A 19,372-nucleotide genomic window follows, 5' to 3' on the forward strand; every position below is an offset into this window, starting at 1 on the left:
CTGACCCGGATGTGTGGACATTTTGTCCAAGGATGGTGTTACCGCCTCCTGTGCCTTTAAGACACAAGCCCCCATGTTGGGGGCGTGCTCTATGATGTAGGGCTGGAGGGAGGAGTATCGGGTAGATACGCCGGTTCCTGTTACTTGTTTAATAAAGAAGGTTGTCTACAATTTAGCTCCGGCTCTGCGTCCTTATTATGTGCGTGTAAAGGCGCAGTCGGGCAACAGTTGCTCAGGCCGATGTCATAGCCGGAGCTCCGCGTGTCAATAGGAAGAGAATTCTGCTATCTATTGCTCTTCTAATCCAATCCCTGCCATTTGACAATATTTGTAAGAACACCCTCTCCCATTGTACACAATATGTAAAGGTGTGGCTTTCAAATTTCATGTTTTAAGCCCTCCCCAGTGGGCTGCAAGTCCACAGCATATCTGCTGAAAGGACAGTCTTATTTCTTGGAAGGGGCACTTGGTGAAGTAATTTTAATTACGTTCTGCTCGTATATTAAAGTATTTACATTTCCTGTGCCCTCCTAGCATGACTCATAATTTAATTATTCTTATTTTTTTTTTATTGAAAATGTGGAAAAAGCGTGCCTCGTTCTTCCTGGGCAAGTTTATATGTTGGCCACCCCTGCCTTTTCCACTAGCTTAGTATCGCCCATTTATCTGTTAGACCTCCCTGCCCCGCCTGTGTAGCAACACTTACTGCACGTGCTAACTGCAATGCAATGAGTGGCCGGTAAAGTTTCAATAAAAAAAATGGGTGCAGGTGCCATCCCATTGGTGACTATTTTCTTTCTGCAGGTGTCTGCTGCGGTCTCGGAGTTGAGGCTGGTAAACTTTCAATTAAAAAAATGGATGCAAGTGCCATCCCGTTGGTGAGGAGGTTCTTTCTGCCCGTGTCTTTGCTGCCTCGGAACTGGGTGTTTGCAACAACGCGTATGTCTGGAAGGCCCTTCGCTTCTGCAGAGATAGAGGTGCAATTTATACTAGAAATTAATGATCTGATGGTAATCACTCTACACTAAAAAAAATGGTTCTGCAGCCTCCCAACAATTGACCTCCCAGGCTGGTTAATTTTCAGGTCACAAAAGTGTGATGGAGGAAAATGCAAGTGCGCCATAGGCGTGTAGCCTGACATGCCAGAAGAGCAACGAACTGCACAGGAACACAAAAGGCGCCATCTGCAGCGGCACGACCTTAGGTAAGAAGGGATTATAGGGGGTGGCATCATACATGCCAACATTCTGAGGCACCTAAGAGGGAGATTTCACCCGAGAATTCGGGAGAAATGAATTTCCCCATAGGCATGCATTGGGGCTGGCATTATTTTAGGCGGGAGAACGTGAAAAAGCACAGTTTTGCAATATTTTTCAGTTCAAAATCGGGAGGGTTGGCATGTCTGTTGCGTATTTGGGATGACATTCGCTGGCTTTCAGAGGATGTCACATTCATAATTAAAAGAAATGCATAGCTCTTGTGCAACGTTATTTCGAAATTACTATTACAGAAATCTTCATCGTATGCTTTTGCTGGGTGCTTTCCAACTGCACAGCTATTCTTTCGATACCCAAGCCTATTCCCAGCCTGGGTGGATTAATGGCTCCACGTTCGCTGATTGTATTCAGAATGCAAGTCTTTGGTCCATAGATCAGACTGTCTCCTTCCATCTCACGCATAGTTGCAGCTGGCTTTCCAGAAACATTTTCATTTCCAATGCGCAAACAGAGGCGACCCGCATCGCAGTCCCAGCAAAGCACCCGAGGACACGTCATAAAAACCGAGACAAAACGCTCAGATGTGATCGATGCGCCTAGATTTCATCTGCACCGTCTGCAATACAATTTTGGGTAATTAATAGCTTGGGGAAAAAACTGGGGTGTTTAGAGAACCTTTTGATTACTAGGGAGGGCTTGTTTAATTCAGGCAATTTGCAATGACTTCAAAAGTATTTAAGATTAAGACTAGGTCTTCTTCCTGGGAGTGAGGGTGAAAAGTGTCATGCCAGTGTCACTGTCATTTACCACTACAATACAAGGTTTGCTGTCAGGCTGGGGAGGAAAATAGGTTATTGCACCAAAAAAAAGAGGATAGGAGCTCTCCTAGGATGCCTTTTGTGTTATTTAGGTTTTACATAGCACAACTGCTGCATTTCCCAGTCTCTTGATTCTATGGTATCTGAACAACAAACAGACAGATAGTAGAAGGAGAGGGGCTCTGCAAGATTGCTTTGTTGTTGTGGTGTGCACATTTATTTCCAGTTCGCACAATGCCACATTAATAGACAATTTTTTCCATTTTGCAGAATATACAGCAACGCATGTGCATTTCAAGTTTGAACATTGCTAAAATAATGCATCCATTGACCCTATGTGCAAAATTCCAATGCAAGGCTCGTTCCTGTCCAATATTCACATTGTTTCAGTGATGCACATGCTTGGCTGCTGACAGAGGCACAGAGGCATGGACAAAGGCAGACACTGTTCTCTAGGCATACACAGAGGCAAGTCAACCACAAATGCACAGACACACACAGACAGGAAGGCACGCACAGACAACCCAATCTGTATCACATGGAAGACAAACACCATGTAATCGGTGTATGTGAAATTGAAGGCATAGGGCCCGATTCATGGAAATGTGCGCAGAAATCCTGCAAGGGCTGTGCGCCTAGAGGTACACTGTGCAAGCCTTCATGCGGAATTAAAAATGAGTGCCCTGCGTATTCATGGAATTTTTCTTGCAAAGTAACCGTATTCGCAAATCGCGGCTGGTACGCCCCCAACAAGCCCCCAAGCAAAGCATAAACAGCCAGATCAGCTATCTTTGCGAGCTCACCCGGGCACGAATACACGCACTGTTCAAACAGTACGTGAGGTTTCCCGTAAGCAGACCTGCAACTCGGGGACCCAGCGCAGGGTCCCCCGTAACTGCCCGGCACCCCAGCAACCTCTGTATGAAAAATCGTAGCTCAGTCTGAACTTCTGCGTTTGAACCCCCGTAAACGATTCCTGCACCTCGCTACACTGCGTATGCGCACCTCTAAGTTAGATCGGAACCCTGATTGAGTACATACACCCTAAAATCTGACATGCACCCCACCTCCATGCTGCAAATCCTATGCGCAAGTGTACCTACGCCTGCCTTCAGGTGGCAGATCATATGAAGGACTTGCATGGCCATTTCCCAGCCTAGAAGTTGCGCGATCGAATCCATGAATATATCTTGTACCATGCAATTGTGGGTTTGCGAGGGACTGCCTGCAGGCCATCCCTCGGAATGCCCACTTTTTTGCAAGTTCATCCCCATTTTTGGTGTTCCACCCCTTCCCGGCCCTCTGCGCCAGCCATGCCCACGCTCTGCCTGGAGTCTTGCGCAAGGCCCTCGACGACTCGCACAGATGGGCTGTGCCAGCACGAACTCCATGCAAGTCCAGGAAAAATATTGTGCATTTGATTCCATGAATCAACAAAGGCGGATTTGCGCACAGTTGCGCACGCATTTACCCTATTTTCTGTGCAGATAATTACATGAATAGGGCCCATAATGTTTATGGCATTGAACTAAACAAGCATTCGGGCATATATACATCCACCTGTTATGACTGTGCATAGCAACATTAAGGCAACTCTGGGATGCCATGTACCATGCTGTTATAGCTTTGGAAAGGTTAGAACTTTACCCTGACAGAGGATTTCTAATTTGTGACAGTGCCCACGATGGGGCACATGGTTCTCAAATTGTCGGATGTCAGAAGTAAGTTGATTATTCCAGTCAGTTTGTGGTCTGTATTCCTAATGTGAGAATACCGAGACGAGAAAACAGAGTTGGATGGAGCATGCATAGCTGGGAAGATCCTTGGGATTCCCACCATTCCTGGACAGAGGGAAAGTTTAATAGAGAACAGTAGAAAGTGTACTGCTCAATATCACACATAAACAGCAACATGGCCCTGGCACTGTCCACTGTAGCCCCACTTGCAGAACATAGACTAGGGGAAGTGTGGGCAGGTGGGCTTGACACTACCTCACAAGGAAATCATGCAACACCTCATTGCGTAGCCTGGTGGACCCCTAGGCATTGGCTGCAGTGGTTGGTATGGGGGGGCAATGGAATGATGGTTATCTGTGACACAGGCAAAGTGCCAACTGGCTAAAGTCCCATTTCATGCCCGTTTGGCACATTGGGTGATTAGAATATACTTGATTCATGGCCAATAACCCATTATCCAGATAGGGTGGTCCATGGATATGGCTGAAACCATGTCCGGTTGCAAAGTTAGGATTATGGGAGGTGCATGAGGCTACTTGATGACCATATGCCTCAGGCACGTCTTCCAATTGGCAAGGCCCACATATGGGTACGACGGGAGGATAGTGGGTTGCAGGGGCCTGTGTACTTTTCAAAATAGTTTAGCATGAGAGAAAGGGGAAAATGGCAGGATTACAGGTCATTAAAGCGCTTTAATGCTATGTGTGATAACGCTCTGAGACAAACACCTGTTGTTACAAGACACTGTATTGTGTAGACTATAGGCAATGTCCCGATAACCTAAGGTTCTAATTCTTGCAATTACGGATTTAAATTGCTGTTGCCAGACATCGCCAGGTTAATAAGTAAAATCCTTCCAACCTAGGCTCAGATTCTGACTGACCAACTAGGTCCCTCATCCTTTCGGGGTCGGTGAAATGAGTGCCATGCAGTTAATTTTGTGTGGTGCACTGAATACATTTTTAAAACCATGCAAGGAGATGGTTAAGATTTCAAATCCTAGCATATTCTGTTTACTATTTTGCTCAATATCTTTACCTTTCCTATCACCCCTGCTCCATTCATTAAGTGAGGCATTACAACTCTCTAAATATACTATGATGAATGGCTACTGCTCTGCATGGGTGCTCGGATAGAGAATAAAACTCACCCGGCCCCACACTGCTACTCAACCAGCAGTGTTCCCAATCAGAAAATGACAGCCAGATGGGCTCTGCAAACGCAGCTTAAAAGGCGAGTGCTGCATAGCCCAGACTGTAAGCCCCTGAACGAAAGTTTCATATTAAGGAATACATTGCTGTGTTGTTAGTCTGGTGACTGTCAATATGGGGAAGTTGCTGTCCCCCTTCTGAGGTTTGAGGCTTCTTTCATTTGAAAAGATGGAAAGGCCCTGGTGCCGTTCCAGGGTACCCAGGCCTTTCGATCTATGAATCAGGATTTGTAAGCAAGTGGCTGGTGTGGCGGAACCAGTATTGAAGCAAGCATAGCTTCTAAGGCGATTGCTGCAAAGTGCACACTGTAAGTCCCAGAACAAAAGTAATATATAAAGTATTATTTTGACATGTTATTAGACTGAGGACTGGCAAAAGGGGACAGTTGCTGTGCTCCCCCTTTCTGAGGTGGGGGGTTATTTTGGGGTGCCTCCAAGCCACTCACCTTTGTCCTGTGTCTCTGCCCGCAGTGAACAAGGCTTCCGCATATCACAGTCCAAAACTGGAGGAGTGGAGCCCCTAGGCAGGAGCCGCTTCCAGCTCCTTGCCAGCCTTGAGAAGACACCTCTGGGCCAGGAGTCCAAGTACAGTCAGGTAAGAGAGCGACCCTAGGGGCCTGCCATGGTGTGTGGTGGTTTTTGGTGCAAGAGAGAGCAGTGGGCCATGTTTACATAAAGCTGAAGAAACCTCTGTGAGTCTGCTGCAGACATTTCCTACATCCAGTTTGAGGTAGGTGATGTACTGGATCCATTCTTCGGGTCCCTGACGGTTGCCTCTGATGAGACTGTGTGTGTGTGTGTGTGTGTGTATGTGTGTGTGTGTATGTATGCGTGTATTTATGGAAGTCTGATGGGGATCAGAGACAGGGAATTGATATTCAACTGTGTTGAAGGTAATATGCTTAATTTTGTCTGTTTTCTGAGATGTGTGCACCTTCTCCTAAACTTTCAAGTCCATACCCAAGGTCTATGCTATGATATATACATCCATTGTTGCTTGCTATATGTCTCCTTTATTGTTGCTTGATCTCCTGTGCATTCAGTGAGGCAGCAAACAAAATAATGGAATATGTGTACTCTGTTTAGCTCTACTAGTCTGTTTAGTTTAGTTTATTCATTTGTATTGCGCACCAGACCCGAGGGTATGAGGGCGCATGAGCAGCATGGCTATTCAAAGCTTGGTTACAGGTTGCTTATACATTACAGTGTTACAGTATGACAATGGAGGCAAAAAAGAAAAGAAAAAAAGAAAAAAGAAAAAAAATGTACAGGTTTACAGAAAGGCAGATATTTTACAAATTTACAAATAAACATTCTTTACAGGATTGCAGCAGTGTGGTGGGCTAGAAGTATTAGTGGTCCTTGTTCTTTATCCACTGGATATAGTTGCGTCTAAAGTGTGTATAGGTTTGGGGTATCCTGAGGGATGGTGGTAGGGCGTTCCAGTGTTGGGATGCTTTCAGCTGGAAGCTATTGTCTCCCATTTTGGTAAGTTTGAACCTGGGAACTATGAGCAGGTTTGCGTTGGAAGTTCTGGTAGGTCTGTTGGGGGTATATTTGCATATTCTGTCTACTAGGTAACGTGGGGCCGCGTTGTCCTGGCATTTGTGAGTTAGAGAGGCTACTTTAAGCAGGATTTTGTCTGAGGTGTTGAGCCAGTTATGGGATTTCCTGATGTTGGAGATGTGTTCTCTCCTGGGAATGCTGAGCGCTGCTCTGAGAGCGTTGTTTTGTAGCGTCTGAATTTTGTTGGTGACTTGCTTGCTGGCTCCTACGTAGAGGGCATTACAATAGTCCAGTTTAGATAATACCAGGGCTCTGGCTAGTGTAATGCAGCTCTGGGTGGATAAGAAGGGTTTGGCTGCTCTTATAAGCTTACATGTGTAGGCCGTGGAGGATGCCAGAGAGCTGACCTGTTTGTGGAAGGTTAGGGAGGAGTCGAGGTATATTCCTAAAGTTTTCACTTCTTTGGCTACCTTGATCGGGTTCCCGTCTATGATGAAGTTGGTGTAATTGTGGTCTAGTTTGGTTAGGTTTGAGGTGGAACCAAGGATGATGAGTTCAGTCTTGTCATCATTCAGGCATAGACTGTGCGAAGCCATCCATGCCTGAATGATGAGGTACAGCTTGTTCACCAAGGCCAAATCCTGGTTGTAATCTCCCATCAGAGGGATGAGGATCTGTGTATCATCAGCGTAGTTGGTGTAGGTGATACCCAGACTATCTAGATCATCAAACAGGGGCTTCGTGAACACGTTGTACAGAGTATGGGAAACGCAGGAGCCCTGTGGGACCCCGCATGTGATGGGGATGGGGTCGGCAGCGGCAGAGGTGGAGAAGACACGCATGGATCTGTTGCTGAGGAATGACTTAATCCAGCCAGTGGTTTCTTGGGAGAAGTGGGCTGCTGAGTTTAAATGATTACATAGGATTTTGTGGTCAACTAGATCAAATACAGCGCAGAGGTCTAGTAAGAGTAGTAATGCGGTTTTCCCATTGTCTCTAAGGGTGTCTATTTGGGCTTTCAGGTCAATGAGGGCCGTTTCAGTCCCATGTTGGGGTCTGAAGCCTGATTGTCGAATACCTAGGAGGTGGTTTGTTTCAAGGTATTTTTGGATTTGTTGGTATGCTGTCTTGTCTAGTATCTTGAGCAAGAATGGGACTGTGGTAATGGGTCTATAATTGGTAGGAATGGAATGGTCTAGGGAGGGTTTTTTAAGGAGGGGGAGGACCCAAGACTCTTTGAGGTTACCGGGGACTGTTCCTGAGGAGAAGGAGGCGTTGATGAGTCTGGTGATGAATGGCGAGTGGTCTCTTGCCGCATCTTTAATGATTTGTGGGGGGCAGAGGTCGCACTTACAATTGGATGGTTTAAGGCTGAGAATGATTTTTTCCACTTCGAGAGTAGAGACTTTGGAGAAGCTGAAGCGAGCGGTGTTGGGTGTGGGGTATGAGGGTGAGGGGCTCGGGGAGGTGTTAGTGGGGTTGATTGGTTTGGTAAGGGCGTCTTTCTTGTTTTTAATTTTGGTTTGATGACCTGTGACTTTGTTGTTTAGTGCATTTTAGACACTAGTGCACCATTGTTTGTCCTTCACACAGGTATCTGGAATTAGCACCAGTGTTTCCAGTTTGATGATTGTAAACAACTCTTTGGTGCTGGAGTTGGATTGTGCAATTCTCTGGTTATAGGATTCTTGTTTGGCAGCTATGATTTCTTTTTTGTAATTGGACGTTATTTTATTGAGCATTAACTTGTTGTGGTCTGTGGGAGACTGTCTCCAGGCTCGTTCCAAATTGCGTTTTTCCAATCGAAGCGCTTTAAGGTGGCTGGAGAACCATTGGTTGAGGTGCTTTTTCAGTTTGCATTTTCTCAATTTTAGTGGTGCAATGGCGTGTAAGGCTGTGCGCATGGTATTGTTATAACCTTCTACAAGGTCGTAGGGATTGGAAGCTGGGAATTGGTTAAGCGTTGGGAGGATAAGAGGGATCAGTTTTTCCACTGTGATATTTTTCTTGCTTCTCGTGGGGATGGCTGCGGCTAGCGCCATGCTGGTGAATGGGCTCGAAGCTTCGAGGGAGAAGGAGAGGAGGTGATGGTCAGACCAGGATTGAGGAGAGTTATTAGTGATAAATGCTGCGCAGTTGTAGTCTGCTACCCAGTCAAGGGTTCTCCCTTTGTTATGGGTGGGGCTGGATACTTTTTGTGTGAAGCCTAGTTCAGACAGAGTGTTGTTGATGAGGGTGGCCTGGTGGTCTTTAGGGTCTTTGTAGCCTAAGTTGAAGTCTCCTAGGAGGAGGCATTGTGAGGAGTTTTTTAGGTTATTGGTGAGGATGGCACTGAGGTCTTCCTTGAAAGATCCTAGGGGTCCAGGCGGTCTGTATAGTAGGTGAATTGATATCGTTTGGGAGTTAGCAGTGATTCACATGAAGGGAGGTGTGTAGCGGAATCGAGTCTGAAGTTAAGGTGAGTTTTGGCAATGACGGCCAGGCCTCCGCCTCTAGGTTCAGTTCTATCCGCTTGGATGATGGTGTAATCGTTGGTGATGGCTAGCGAGAGGGCTGGGCCTGCGGCTGCATGGAGCCAGGACTCCTATATGGCAAAAAAATCTAAGTCTTCAGCTATAATGAGGTCTGCAATGTCTGTGGCATGGGGAATTATGGAGCGTGCGCTAATGAGGGCACCTTTTATGTGTGGGGTGATGACTTTGGTGGGGGTGGTCGCTGTGTTGTGCGCTTTGATATTGGTTGTCATAATTGAGTGGGTTGGGTTTGAGTTTTTTCAGCGTGAGGTTAGCGCAGGTGCTAATGGTGGTTCGGTTGGTTAGTTTGGGTTGGGTGGAGTCCCTTGCTCGGGGCTCATGTAGTTTGGGTAGTCTGGACCGTAGTCTAGTAAGCCTATCCGAGAGGCATGGAGGGGAGAATTGGGGAAGCATGATTGCGATGCTAGGCTCTGTGAGGAGGGGTGAGGTGGTGCCTAGGGTGACCGTGCTGAGGGCAGAGCTAGCCGGGCATGCAGAGTTGATAAAGTGGAGTATAATTCTCAACAGTATTGAGTAAATACCTGGGAGGAACATTTTGTTGACTAGGTTTGGAAATCATATATGGGGTAACATGCAATGTGCTGGTAGATAGTAGCAGTAGTGACAGCCTACCTAGATTCGAAGTTCTATACAATGTGCAGGCAGATAGCAAATAGAAGCAGCTAATGCAGCCTACCTAGATTCGAAATTCTAGCAATAGGGCAAAATACAGTGTGCAGGCAGATGGCAGGTAGTAGCAGCTAATGTAGCCTACTTAGATTCGAAGTTCTAGCAATGGGGCAAAATACAGTATGCTGGCAGATATCCGGTAGCAGCAGCTAATGCAGCCTACCTAGATTCGAAATTCTAGCAATAGGGCAAAATACAGTATGCCAGCAGATAGCAGGTAGTAGCAGCTACTGCGGCCTACCTAGATTCGAAATTCTAGGAATAGGGCAAAATACAGTGTGCAGGCAGATAGCAATAATTGAGTGATCAACAGTTGAGTGTACAAGGTGCAAGGCGCAGCAGTGGGTGGCATTCAATATGCCAGTTGTGGTAGATCCTATGCTTTGCTAAGACATTCAGCTAATCATATATTGGTACAATCAAGAACATCTAATAACATTGAAGACATCGAGCAGCATTGAGACACAGTGGGGGCGTATAGGAGAGGTGTGCAGCCGTGGGTAGCGTGCAGCGGATCGTGGCAGGTTCAAGTGCGATAGTCACGTGAGGGTTAGCGTTAGGCAGCTGCTGTGAGCTGTGTGGCCATGTCTTAGGGGGTGATGCTCGTAGTGGTGGCACGTAGGTTGCGATGGTGGTCCGGTCGCTCATGTGCCATGGAGTGCACTGGTGGCGTGCTCGGGGGCTCCTAGGCCAACAGCAGTAAGGTGAGTGGGGCGGCAACCAGGAGGTATGGTTAATTATGTGAGGGTGGCGGTAAGCCGACGTAGTGACCTGGGCATGCGCAATATGGTGGTGGCTAGTGACTGGCTTACCCGTTGGTCTCCGGAGCTGGGTGGCAGCGGTGAGTGATCCTGGGTAGCTCTTCCATGCTGGTGTTGGCTTGTAAGGGCCAGGGGGACTGGCAGACGGCAGCTTCGGCAAGCAACAGGCAAGGAACAGGAAGCAGCCTTGCAATCGTGGGCCTTGGGAAGAGTGGGCCGGCTTCGCCTGCCGGCGACCAATCCGGATGTGTGCTGCATCTATGCTGCAGCATATATACTTTCCTTGGTTCTATGTGAAAATGTTGGGGAAAAGTCAGCAGTGTGATGTAGGCGTGCAATATAGTCAGTCGAGAAAAGCCACAAATCGCAATTTACTCAAGTAGTCTATATAATTTTCTGACTTTTTCCTGTCTCTGCCCCTGCAGTGAACAGCGTCTTCTCCTTATCAGAGACCAAAGCAGGAGGAGTGAAGCACCATGAGCAGGAGCATCTCCCAGCACCTCCTCGTCAGCTTTGAGAAGACCCCCCTGGACCAGGAGTCCAAGTACAGCCAGTTAGGGGAGTGCTCCCTATGGACGTGCCATGGTTTGTGGGGTGCAAGAGAGTGCATTGGGAAAAGGTGGTAGCAGAGGCCTGCAGTGGTTGGGGCATGCATGCATTCAGAGGTTTGTGGTGGGTGTTGGGAAGGAGCTAGTGTGTTCCTTCATTCCCAAGCACTTTAGAATTAGGCAAGACTTCTTTTGACTGTTTCTAAGCACTGAGAAAGCCTTTTTCATGCAAATATAATGACACACACAGACATGGACAGGAACTAAAAGAAGGCAGTTATTTAAATATAAGGTTCAAATAACTATTTAGCTTTTCTCATAGCATGATAGAGAGCAGCAGGCTCTCTGCCAAAAGGAATGTGGCCTGTGCTAAAAATGGGTCGCAGAGCATGCAGTGTTGCATCACTGAGTAGGTCTGGCAGAGCACACGAAGTGGCTCACCAGCTGTTGGCTGTCTGTCAAAAACTCATGTATGCAAAAATGGGATTGTACATGCTCAATGCACGACAAGCAAAATTATGGAAAATAAGGGTTAAAAGAAATTACAGGACCACCTAAAAATATGAGTAAGATGAGCGGAGTATGAATGAAATTAGTTATAGAAATGTTTCATGTTTTCCTGTGGCAGGCCCCAAGGTTTGTACAAATCTGCAGGGCTGCAGTGTGTTTCTTTGTAAGGTATGAATATGTTAAGTAGCATGGCTGCCAGAAATTGCTAATGATGAAGAAAGGAAGACTTTGCAGCACACCTTGTAGGGAAGGACGCTTTTGGATGGAGTCATGCCAGGAGCCAGTTACCAAGTCAAGAAGTATATAAGCTCCTGTCTGGCTCAAGTTTGCAGGAGCTTGGAACGGTTGAGGGTCAGAAGAGACTATTCAGGAGCAGATTGATTTGCCCTATCCTCATGAGGGGTGAACTTTAATCTGGTGTGATTGTGATTAGGGGTCCGATATAATTAAGGGGTACCCCTGTAATTAAGGCCTACCTTTCACTGGGGGGACTGTGCTCTTGGATATCACTGGATAGCACCCACGCATGTTTTCATATGGGGGAGCGGGCACACCCAAGGTTTGTTTGTGTTTTTTATTTCAACAGAGTTAAGTGACTCTGGCCTACGTTGAGTGTTTCACATCCAAGAACCAGGCCTTGTCTGTGTTGTTTTGAAATACAACATTGAGGGTTTGTTTTCTCATGTATTTAGGAGGCGCTGAGTGTCACCAGCGCATGGATGCAGTGCTGTGGGTATGCTTTGTGGAGGTTGTAAGAATGACTTGATCTTTAACCTTGCAGGTTTGATACCTGAGCTCGAGGGTTTGAGTCCTCATGTTTTTAAAGTTGAGTTTCACAACCTGGGGGCAGCACCTTGGTTGACTGTGGCGCACTGAGTAGTCGACTCATGTTTGGGCACATTGTCCCTTTTAGGAAGGCAAACTAAAAACATAAAGTGAAAGATTGCTTCTGTAATGACCTGCTCAACCTATCCCAGTATTGGACATTGTCAATCACTCAACTGTCTGTCACTACATGGTTGGGGTTCATAGACTGTCCTTACCAGGTTTGCCTCCTTCGCGTTGGGCAGCCATCAACTCTTCCAGATATGGAACATCAGTACATTGCACCAGCCAGTCACATGTGTAGTTCCTCAAAGCTCCATCCATTTACTTAACATCTTTAACATAAGCCCTTAAGGAAATCAATAAGCCGATGACACACAGTTGTACCTATAGTTCAGCATCGTCAAAATCATCTCATAGCTAAAACACTGATTTATGCTCGTTCAAATTAGGCTATTAAGCACATACGTACATCCCAACTTCACCATAACTGAGTTTATCTTCCTCAAAAGCCAAGCCATACAAAATCCATCTGATCAAGCCAATCTGATATGAATGTCTTCGGGTTCACTCTGAATAATAGTCTCACGTGCCATATATCTAAGAGGAAGAGTAGATGCATGATGGGGCAAAAGTTGGTTAGGTAATCTGCGTTTAGTGTGGGTTTCTTCAGCTGGGGGAGGATCCCTTCCATTTTCAGTGCATTTGACAAAGTGCCCCGTGTGAAGGATGAGTTGATGATGTTAAATGGTGTGAGTAATTCATATGTAATGATCCAATGTATTTACTCATTGTGCATTAGTTTCGAAGCGTCCACAGGGCAACAGAGAGGGAACATGGGATTGAAAACAATATATAAACTGGAGCATAAAAGACGACCTTAACAGGCCATGTGAGTATTCAGAACGTGCAAGTGCAGAGAGAGAAGAGAGCAAGCGAGGGAGTGGGAGTAAGTACTGGAGTGTCCGTGCTCATAGGTAAGCAGCAGATGTAAGTGCCCGGCATAGTAATTGCTAGAGAGTATTGACATGCAATAAGTAGTTAAGTGCAGGCCTACAGTGGCATAGTTCAGTGGGTTCTTAGGCAAATGCTGTGTTTAGGCAGGGGATGAGGTGATTGGGTGTGGGATGCCAGGGCCCCAAAGGACACATAAGGGCCCTGGTCACCAATCACAGCGACTGTGTTATTAGCAGAGGAGGGAAGAAGGGAAGGAGGAGGTGAAAAAAGTCTTGAGGAGGGGGAGAGTATTTAGTAAGAGCAAGTTGCAGATAGCGTGGTTCCTGGCCCTAGTCAGCCATGTGGATGATGGAGAGGGATTTTAAATTCACCTGTGCAGCAACCAGGAGCCAGTGAAGAGATTTTAGGGCAGGTGAGATGAGGTCCCTGGGCTTGAGACCAAGAATATGTCTTGCTGCCCTATTCAGGATTAACTGGAGGGGTCGTGGAAAGATTCAAGGGAAGGCTGTTGTAATAGTCAATCCTTGAGAGAAGCAGGGCTCGAATAATATTAAGCTTCTGGGGGAAAGTGAGAAAAGGGATGACAGAATTAAGTTAATCTTGGTATGTTGTGGGCTGGCATGTATGTGGTGTGTTTAGAGCTGTCATCTGTTCCCCTGTCTTTGAAGATGCTGTTGCTGGTATTGCACTTGACAGTGGATTGTGGTGTTGCAGGGTCTGGTAACGGGTCGATGACATGCTCTACAGCTTGGAAGATCTATCTGCTCTTGTTGGAGGCGTGTATAGTGGTTACTTCATGGTTTGCTTTTGCTGTGGTGATGAGTGTCATATGTGCTTATCGGAGGGCTCTCAGGCTTAAGGGGTCTTCTAGTTTGTGCGATTTTCTCTAGATTTATTCTTCTCTGCAGATGCCATGGTTTTTGCTGAGTATCTGTGCACCTAGGTGTGAAGTGCATGGCGTGCTAAGGGTTGTGAGACGTGAAGGGGACCAGAGATTTCTATTTTTGTTGCATTTCCAAGGAGGGGGATTGTGCTCAGGTCCGGAAATACCTTAAGATGGTCCTCACTTTGTAACCAAGGCTATTCTCACTCCACCCACATCCACTCTGATTACTGGATTGGTTTTACTGTGTGTTTAATCAGGTACTGGAAGGCATAACATTACCAAGCGATAGGTAGCCTGTAGCTGTGTGTAGGGCAGGGTAATTAGAGACAGTTGGTTGGGTAGAAGTGAGGTTTGAGGAATAGTGAGGACTCCTGCTGGTGTGTCTTTGTATTAGATTGAGCTGTTATCCTGCTGAGTCATGGAAATCAGACAACTGAAATCAGCTGTTGTGGGCAGATGGAGGGTTTGTGCCTCTTTTATATGCCTGACTTCTTTTCTCGCTATGTTTTTGGAATTATTTCACAGAGAACGGTGGCTGTCTACGCACACTACCAGAACAACGTGCAGGCAAGTGTTGAAGATCATTGAAATCAACTCACAGGTAAGTCGGTGACTAGATGGGTATACCAAAGTTGTAAGCACCATGTGGTGACTTTTGAAGCAGCATGGTATACTTACTAGGAATAAGAGTTTATTACCTTCAGTCTTCTTGCTCTATGAATGTAAATAGTTTTCTCAGGTTTGTCTCCATCATGTAAAATGATAATTTATACCAGGGCTTGCCACTAGATTAGGCCCATGCAGTTTCCGTCTGGAGCCCTGCTGGGGCAGTTAGTTCTCACCACTTGTGCTCCCCAGGGCAGCTGGTTGACAGCAAAATCTCTGCAGCTGCTTTTCTTTTGCAGGTGGACACAGGCCCCGCCTCTTCGACATCCAACACCACATACCAGGGCTTGTCACTAGATTAGGCCTATGCAGTTTGTGTTTATCCAACCTGCCTATCGGAGAACCTGATGGGGCATTGAGTTATCCCCTACTGTACTCCCCTAGCAGCTGGTTGACGACAAAATCTCTGCATCCGTCTTTTTCTTGCAGGTGGACCCGGGCATCGGCTTCTCTACATCCAACACAGTAGTCCAGGGATCGCCACTAGATTCGGATTATGCATTTTGCGATTATCCAACCCGCCCATCAGAGCATCTAACGGGCAGTGAGTTATCCCGCTTTGAGCTCCACAGGCAAGCTGGCTGACGGCAAAACCCCTGCACCCATCTTTTTCTTACAGGTGGACCCGGGCATCGTCTTCTCTACACCAAACACAGTAGACCAGGGATCGCCACTAGATTAGGCCCATGCAGTTTGCGATTATCCAATTTGCCCATCAGAGCATGTGATGGGCAGTGAGTTCTCCCGCCTTGCGCTCACCTGGGCAGTTGGTTGATGGCAGAATCTCTGCATCCGTCTGTTTCTTGCAGGTGTTCCCGGGCATCATCTTCTCTATACCCAACACAGTAGACCAGGGATTGCCACTAGATTAGGACTATGCAGTTTGCGTGCATTCAACACGTAAATCGGAGCACCTGATGGCCAGTAAGTTCTCCCCTCTTGTGCTCCGCTGGGCAGCTGGTTGACAGCAGAATCTCTGTATTCGTCTTTTTCTTGCAGGTGGACCCGGGCATCATCTTCTCTACAACCAACACAGTGGTCCAGGGATCGCCACTAGATTAAGCCCATGCAGTGTGTGTCCATCCAACCTGCCCATCGGAGCACCTGACAGGCAGCGAGTTCTTCCGGCTTGCGCTCCCCTTGGCAGCTGGTTGACGGCAAAATCTCTGAATCCATCTTTTTTTGCAGGTGGACCCGGGCATCGTCTTCTCTACACCCAACACAGTAGACCAGGGATTGCCACTAGATTAGGACTATGCAGTTTGCGTTCATCAAACCTGCCAATTGGAGCGCCTGATGGGGCAATAAGTTTGCCCCTTGCGCTCCCCTGGCCAGCTGGTTGACAGCAAAATATTTGTAGCTGTTTTTCCCTTCCAGGTGGAACCGGGCATCGTCTCTTCTACATCCAAGACCACAGACCAGGGCTCACCACTAGCCTAGGCCTCAGCAGTATTTTAATTAATGCATTTCTAAATATGTCAGTAAACTACTGGTTGCTCGCAGTAATCTTAGTCTGATTTTCAGCATCTCTGTTTCAATTTTTAATTTCTTAAAATAGTTTTGTGTTGGGGTTTGAGGGACGTGGGAGGGAATGGGTGAGGTGGGATGGAATGGGTGTTGGGAGTTGAGGGAGGTGGGAGGGAATGGGTGAGGTGGGATGGCATGGGTGTGGGGAGTTGAGGGAGGTGGGAGGGAATGGGTGTGGGGGTTGATTGCTGTGTGAGGGCTAATTACTCAGTTTCTCTCTTGTTTTACCATACACAGTTACTTAAAGTCTGCATATTCCTCCAAAGACTAGAACAACATATGCAGCCATCCACTGCTCTTCCAATGTGCTGTGGTTAAGGTTCGCAAAATGATTTTGACCTACTTTCACCTCCATTTGGAGAGTCTAATGGAAAGGCGGGGTGGTCTTCTGTAGAGAGTGTGTGTTGTTATTTCATATAAGCTGGGGTTATTGGATATGGTGTGTACAACATGTTCGTGGTCACCAAGCAGTCAATAGAGCACTTTGAATTTATGTGCAACACCTTGTGCACCTTAGAAGGTTGTTTATATGTGATGCAAGGCTGGATGTATCACCATGTCCAAGTTGACCCACCTTTCTATTGGTAATGTGGCGGGTCAGAAGAAGGACAGCGACTGATATCTTCCACTATCAAGTATTTTATCGATCAAATGAAAAGGTGTAAATGCCTAACTCCCAAAACTATGGGTTTTCCATGCCTTGCACAAAGCTAACTAAGGTGCTTCGCCAGTCGGATGTTATTCCATAAGGAAGACCTGTACTCAATCCAAAACAAATCTATGCACCTAGGTGTGGAGTGCATGGCGTGCTAAGGGTTGTGAGACGTGGAGTAGACCAGAGATTTCTATTTTTGTTGCATTTCAAAGGAGGGGGAATGTGCTCAGGTCCAGAAATACCTTAAGATAGTCCTCGCTTTCTAACCGGCATCAAGGCTACGCCTCTCACTCCACCCACACTCACTCATTACTGGATTGGTCTTACTGTGTAAGTTTAATCATGTACTGGAAGGCATAACATTACCAAGTGATAGGTAGCTTGTAGCTGTGTGTAGAGCAGGGTAATTGGAGATTTGAAACGGAGTCCGTTGGTTGGGTAGAAGTGAGGGTTTGAGAATAGCGAGGACTTCTGCTGGTTTGTCTTTGTATTAGATTGAGCTGAGACATGGAAATCAGACAACTGAAATCAGCTGTTGTGGACGGGGGGAGGGATTGTGCCTCTTTTATATGCCTGACTTCTTTTCTCGCTATGTTTTTGGAATTATTTCACTGAGAACGGTGGCTGCGGATCTCTACGCACGCTACCATATCATCATGCAGGCAAGTGTTGAAGATCATTGAAATCGACTCCCAGTTAAGTCTGTGACTAGATGGGTATACCAAAGTTGTGGGAACCATGTGGTGACTTTTGAAGCAGCATGGTATACTTACTAGGAATCCGAGTTTATTACCTGCACTCTTCTTGCTCTATGAATGGAAATAGCTTTCTCACGTTTGTCTCCTCCATGTAAAATGAGAATTTATACCAGGGCTTGCCACTAGATTAGGCCCATGCAGTTTGCGATTATCCAACCCGCCAATCCGAGCACCTGATGGGGAAGCTAGTTCTCCCCACTTGTGCTCCTCAGGGCAGCTGGTTGATGGCAAAATCTCTGCAGCTGCTTTTCTTTTGCAGGTGGACCCAGTCATCGTCTCCTCGACATCCAACACCACAGACCAGGGCTCGTCACTAGATTAGGCCTATGCAGTTTGCGTTTATCCAACCCGCCCATCAGAGCACCTGATGGGGCATTGAGTTATCCCCTATTGTACTCTCCTGGGCAGCTGGTTGATGGCAAAATCTCTGCATCCATCTTAGTTTGATTTTCAGCATCTATGTCCGTTCGTGGCCAAGTGAGTGAGAAGGACTGCCAGGGCAGCGCAGCTCCCATTCACCCACCGGAGCTGGCGCCATCCTCATGTCACTGCAGTGCTCTGTTAAATCAGCTGCTCTGGGCTGCAATGGTCAAGAGCACTGTAGCGCCAGTGTGCAGCATGTAAGGCATTGGTGGTTCAGTGGTAGAATTCTCGCCTGCCACGCGGGAGGTCCGGGTTCGATTCCCGGCCAATGCATGAGCATTTTGCACATGTACCTTTCGTTGACTTTGAAGCATCGTGAAAAGGAAGAGCCCAAACAAAAAAACAAGCCTTGATTGCCTTGCTTGCCTTATTTCTGCTACTAGCGATCACTCTGCTGATCCCTTTTAGTAGAAGGGGCCGCTGCGCCTTGACTGGAAGCAGGGCAATCTCAGATTATGCAAACAGCTCATAGAGGCCCAGCCCGAGTAGGTGCCAGTCTCACACGTCTGCAAAGGCCTTCAATGAGGCTTTCAGCAGAAGTCAAGAGTTTACGAGTGACCATTAGCATGGAACTGGCAGGTGTGTTAAATCAAGCGCTCTACCGCAGTAATGCTGCTTGTCAAGCATTGGTAGTTCAGTGGTAGAATTCTCGCTTCCCAAGCGGGAGGCCCGGGTTCGATTCCCGGCCAATGCATGGCACTTTTTTAGACGTGTCTCTTGATATTTTAAAAGGCATGGGAAAAGAAAAATGGAAACGGTAGATAAGATGATTGCATTGCTTGTCTGTTTTCTGCGCAAAGAAAGCACTCTGCTGCCCTCTTTTAGCAGAAGATGGAACTGCAGTTTCAACTTAAGGCGGGAAACCTTCTATTATGCAAATAATTCCCAGAAGACCCCAGAAGCCCAGATTGAAAGGGTGTCAGCCTCGTGTGGCTGCAAAGATATCCCCTGAGTCCTGCGGTAGAAGTCTGGCTTTCCTGAGGCACGGTGCTCAGGGAACTGCACTCAGAGTAGCGACCCATACAAAGGCCACCCTCATCTACCAGTGTGCTTGCCTCTGTCCACTTTTCCTGTCTATAGAACCTGGCCGTTCGTGGCCGTTCGTGGCCAAGTGAGTGAGAAGGACTGCCAGGGCAGCGCAGCTCCCATTCACCCACCGGAGCTGG

The 19,372-nt window shown here is 47.0% G+C and overlaps 1 non-coding gene across 1 annotated transcript; it reads left to right on the forward strand.

Moving 5' to 3' along the window:
• Nucleotides 1-18,829: 18,829 nt before the first annotated feature.
• TRNAG-CCC (transfer RNA glycine (anticodon CCC)) lies at nucleotides 18,830-18,900 on the forward strand. The gene has a single exon. It is a non-coding gene; the product is annotated as a tRNA-Gly (tRNA).
• Nucleotides 18,901-19,372: the final 472 nt, after the last annotated feature.

The sequence above is a fragment of the Ambystoma mexicanum genome, unplaced genomic scaffold, assembly GCF_040938575.1.
Source record: "Ambystoma mexicanum isolate Mex_15411 unplaced genomic scaffold, UKY_AmexF1_1 Mex_scaf52, whole genome shotgun sequence".
Lineage (NCBI taxonomy): Eukaryota > Metazoa > Chordata > Amphibia > Caudata > Ambystomatidae > Ambystoma > Ambystoma mexicanum.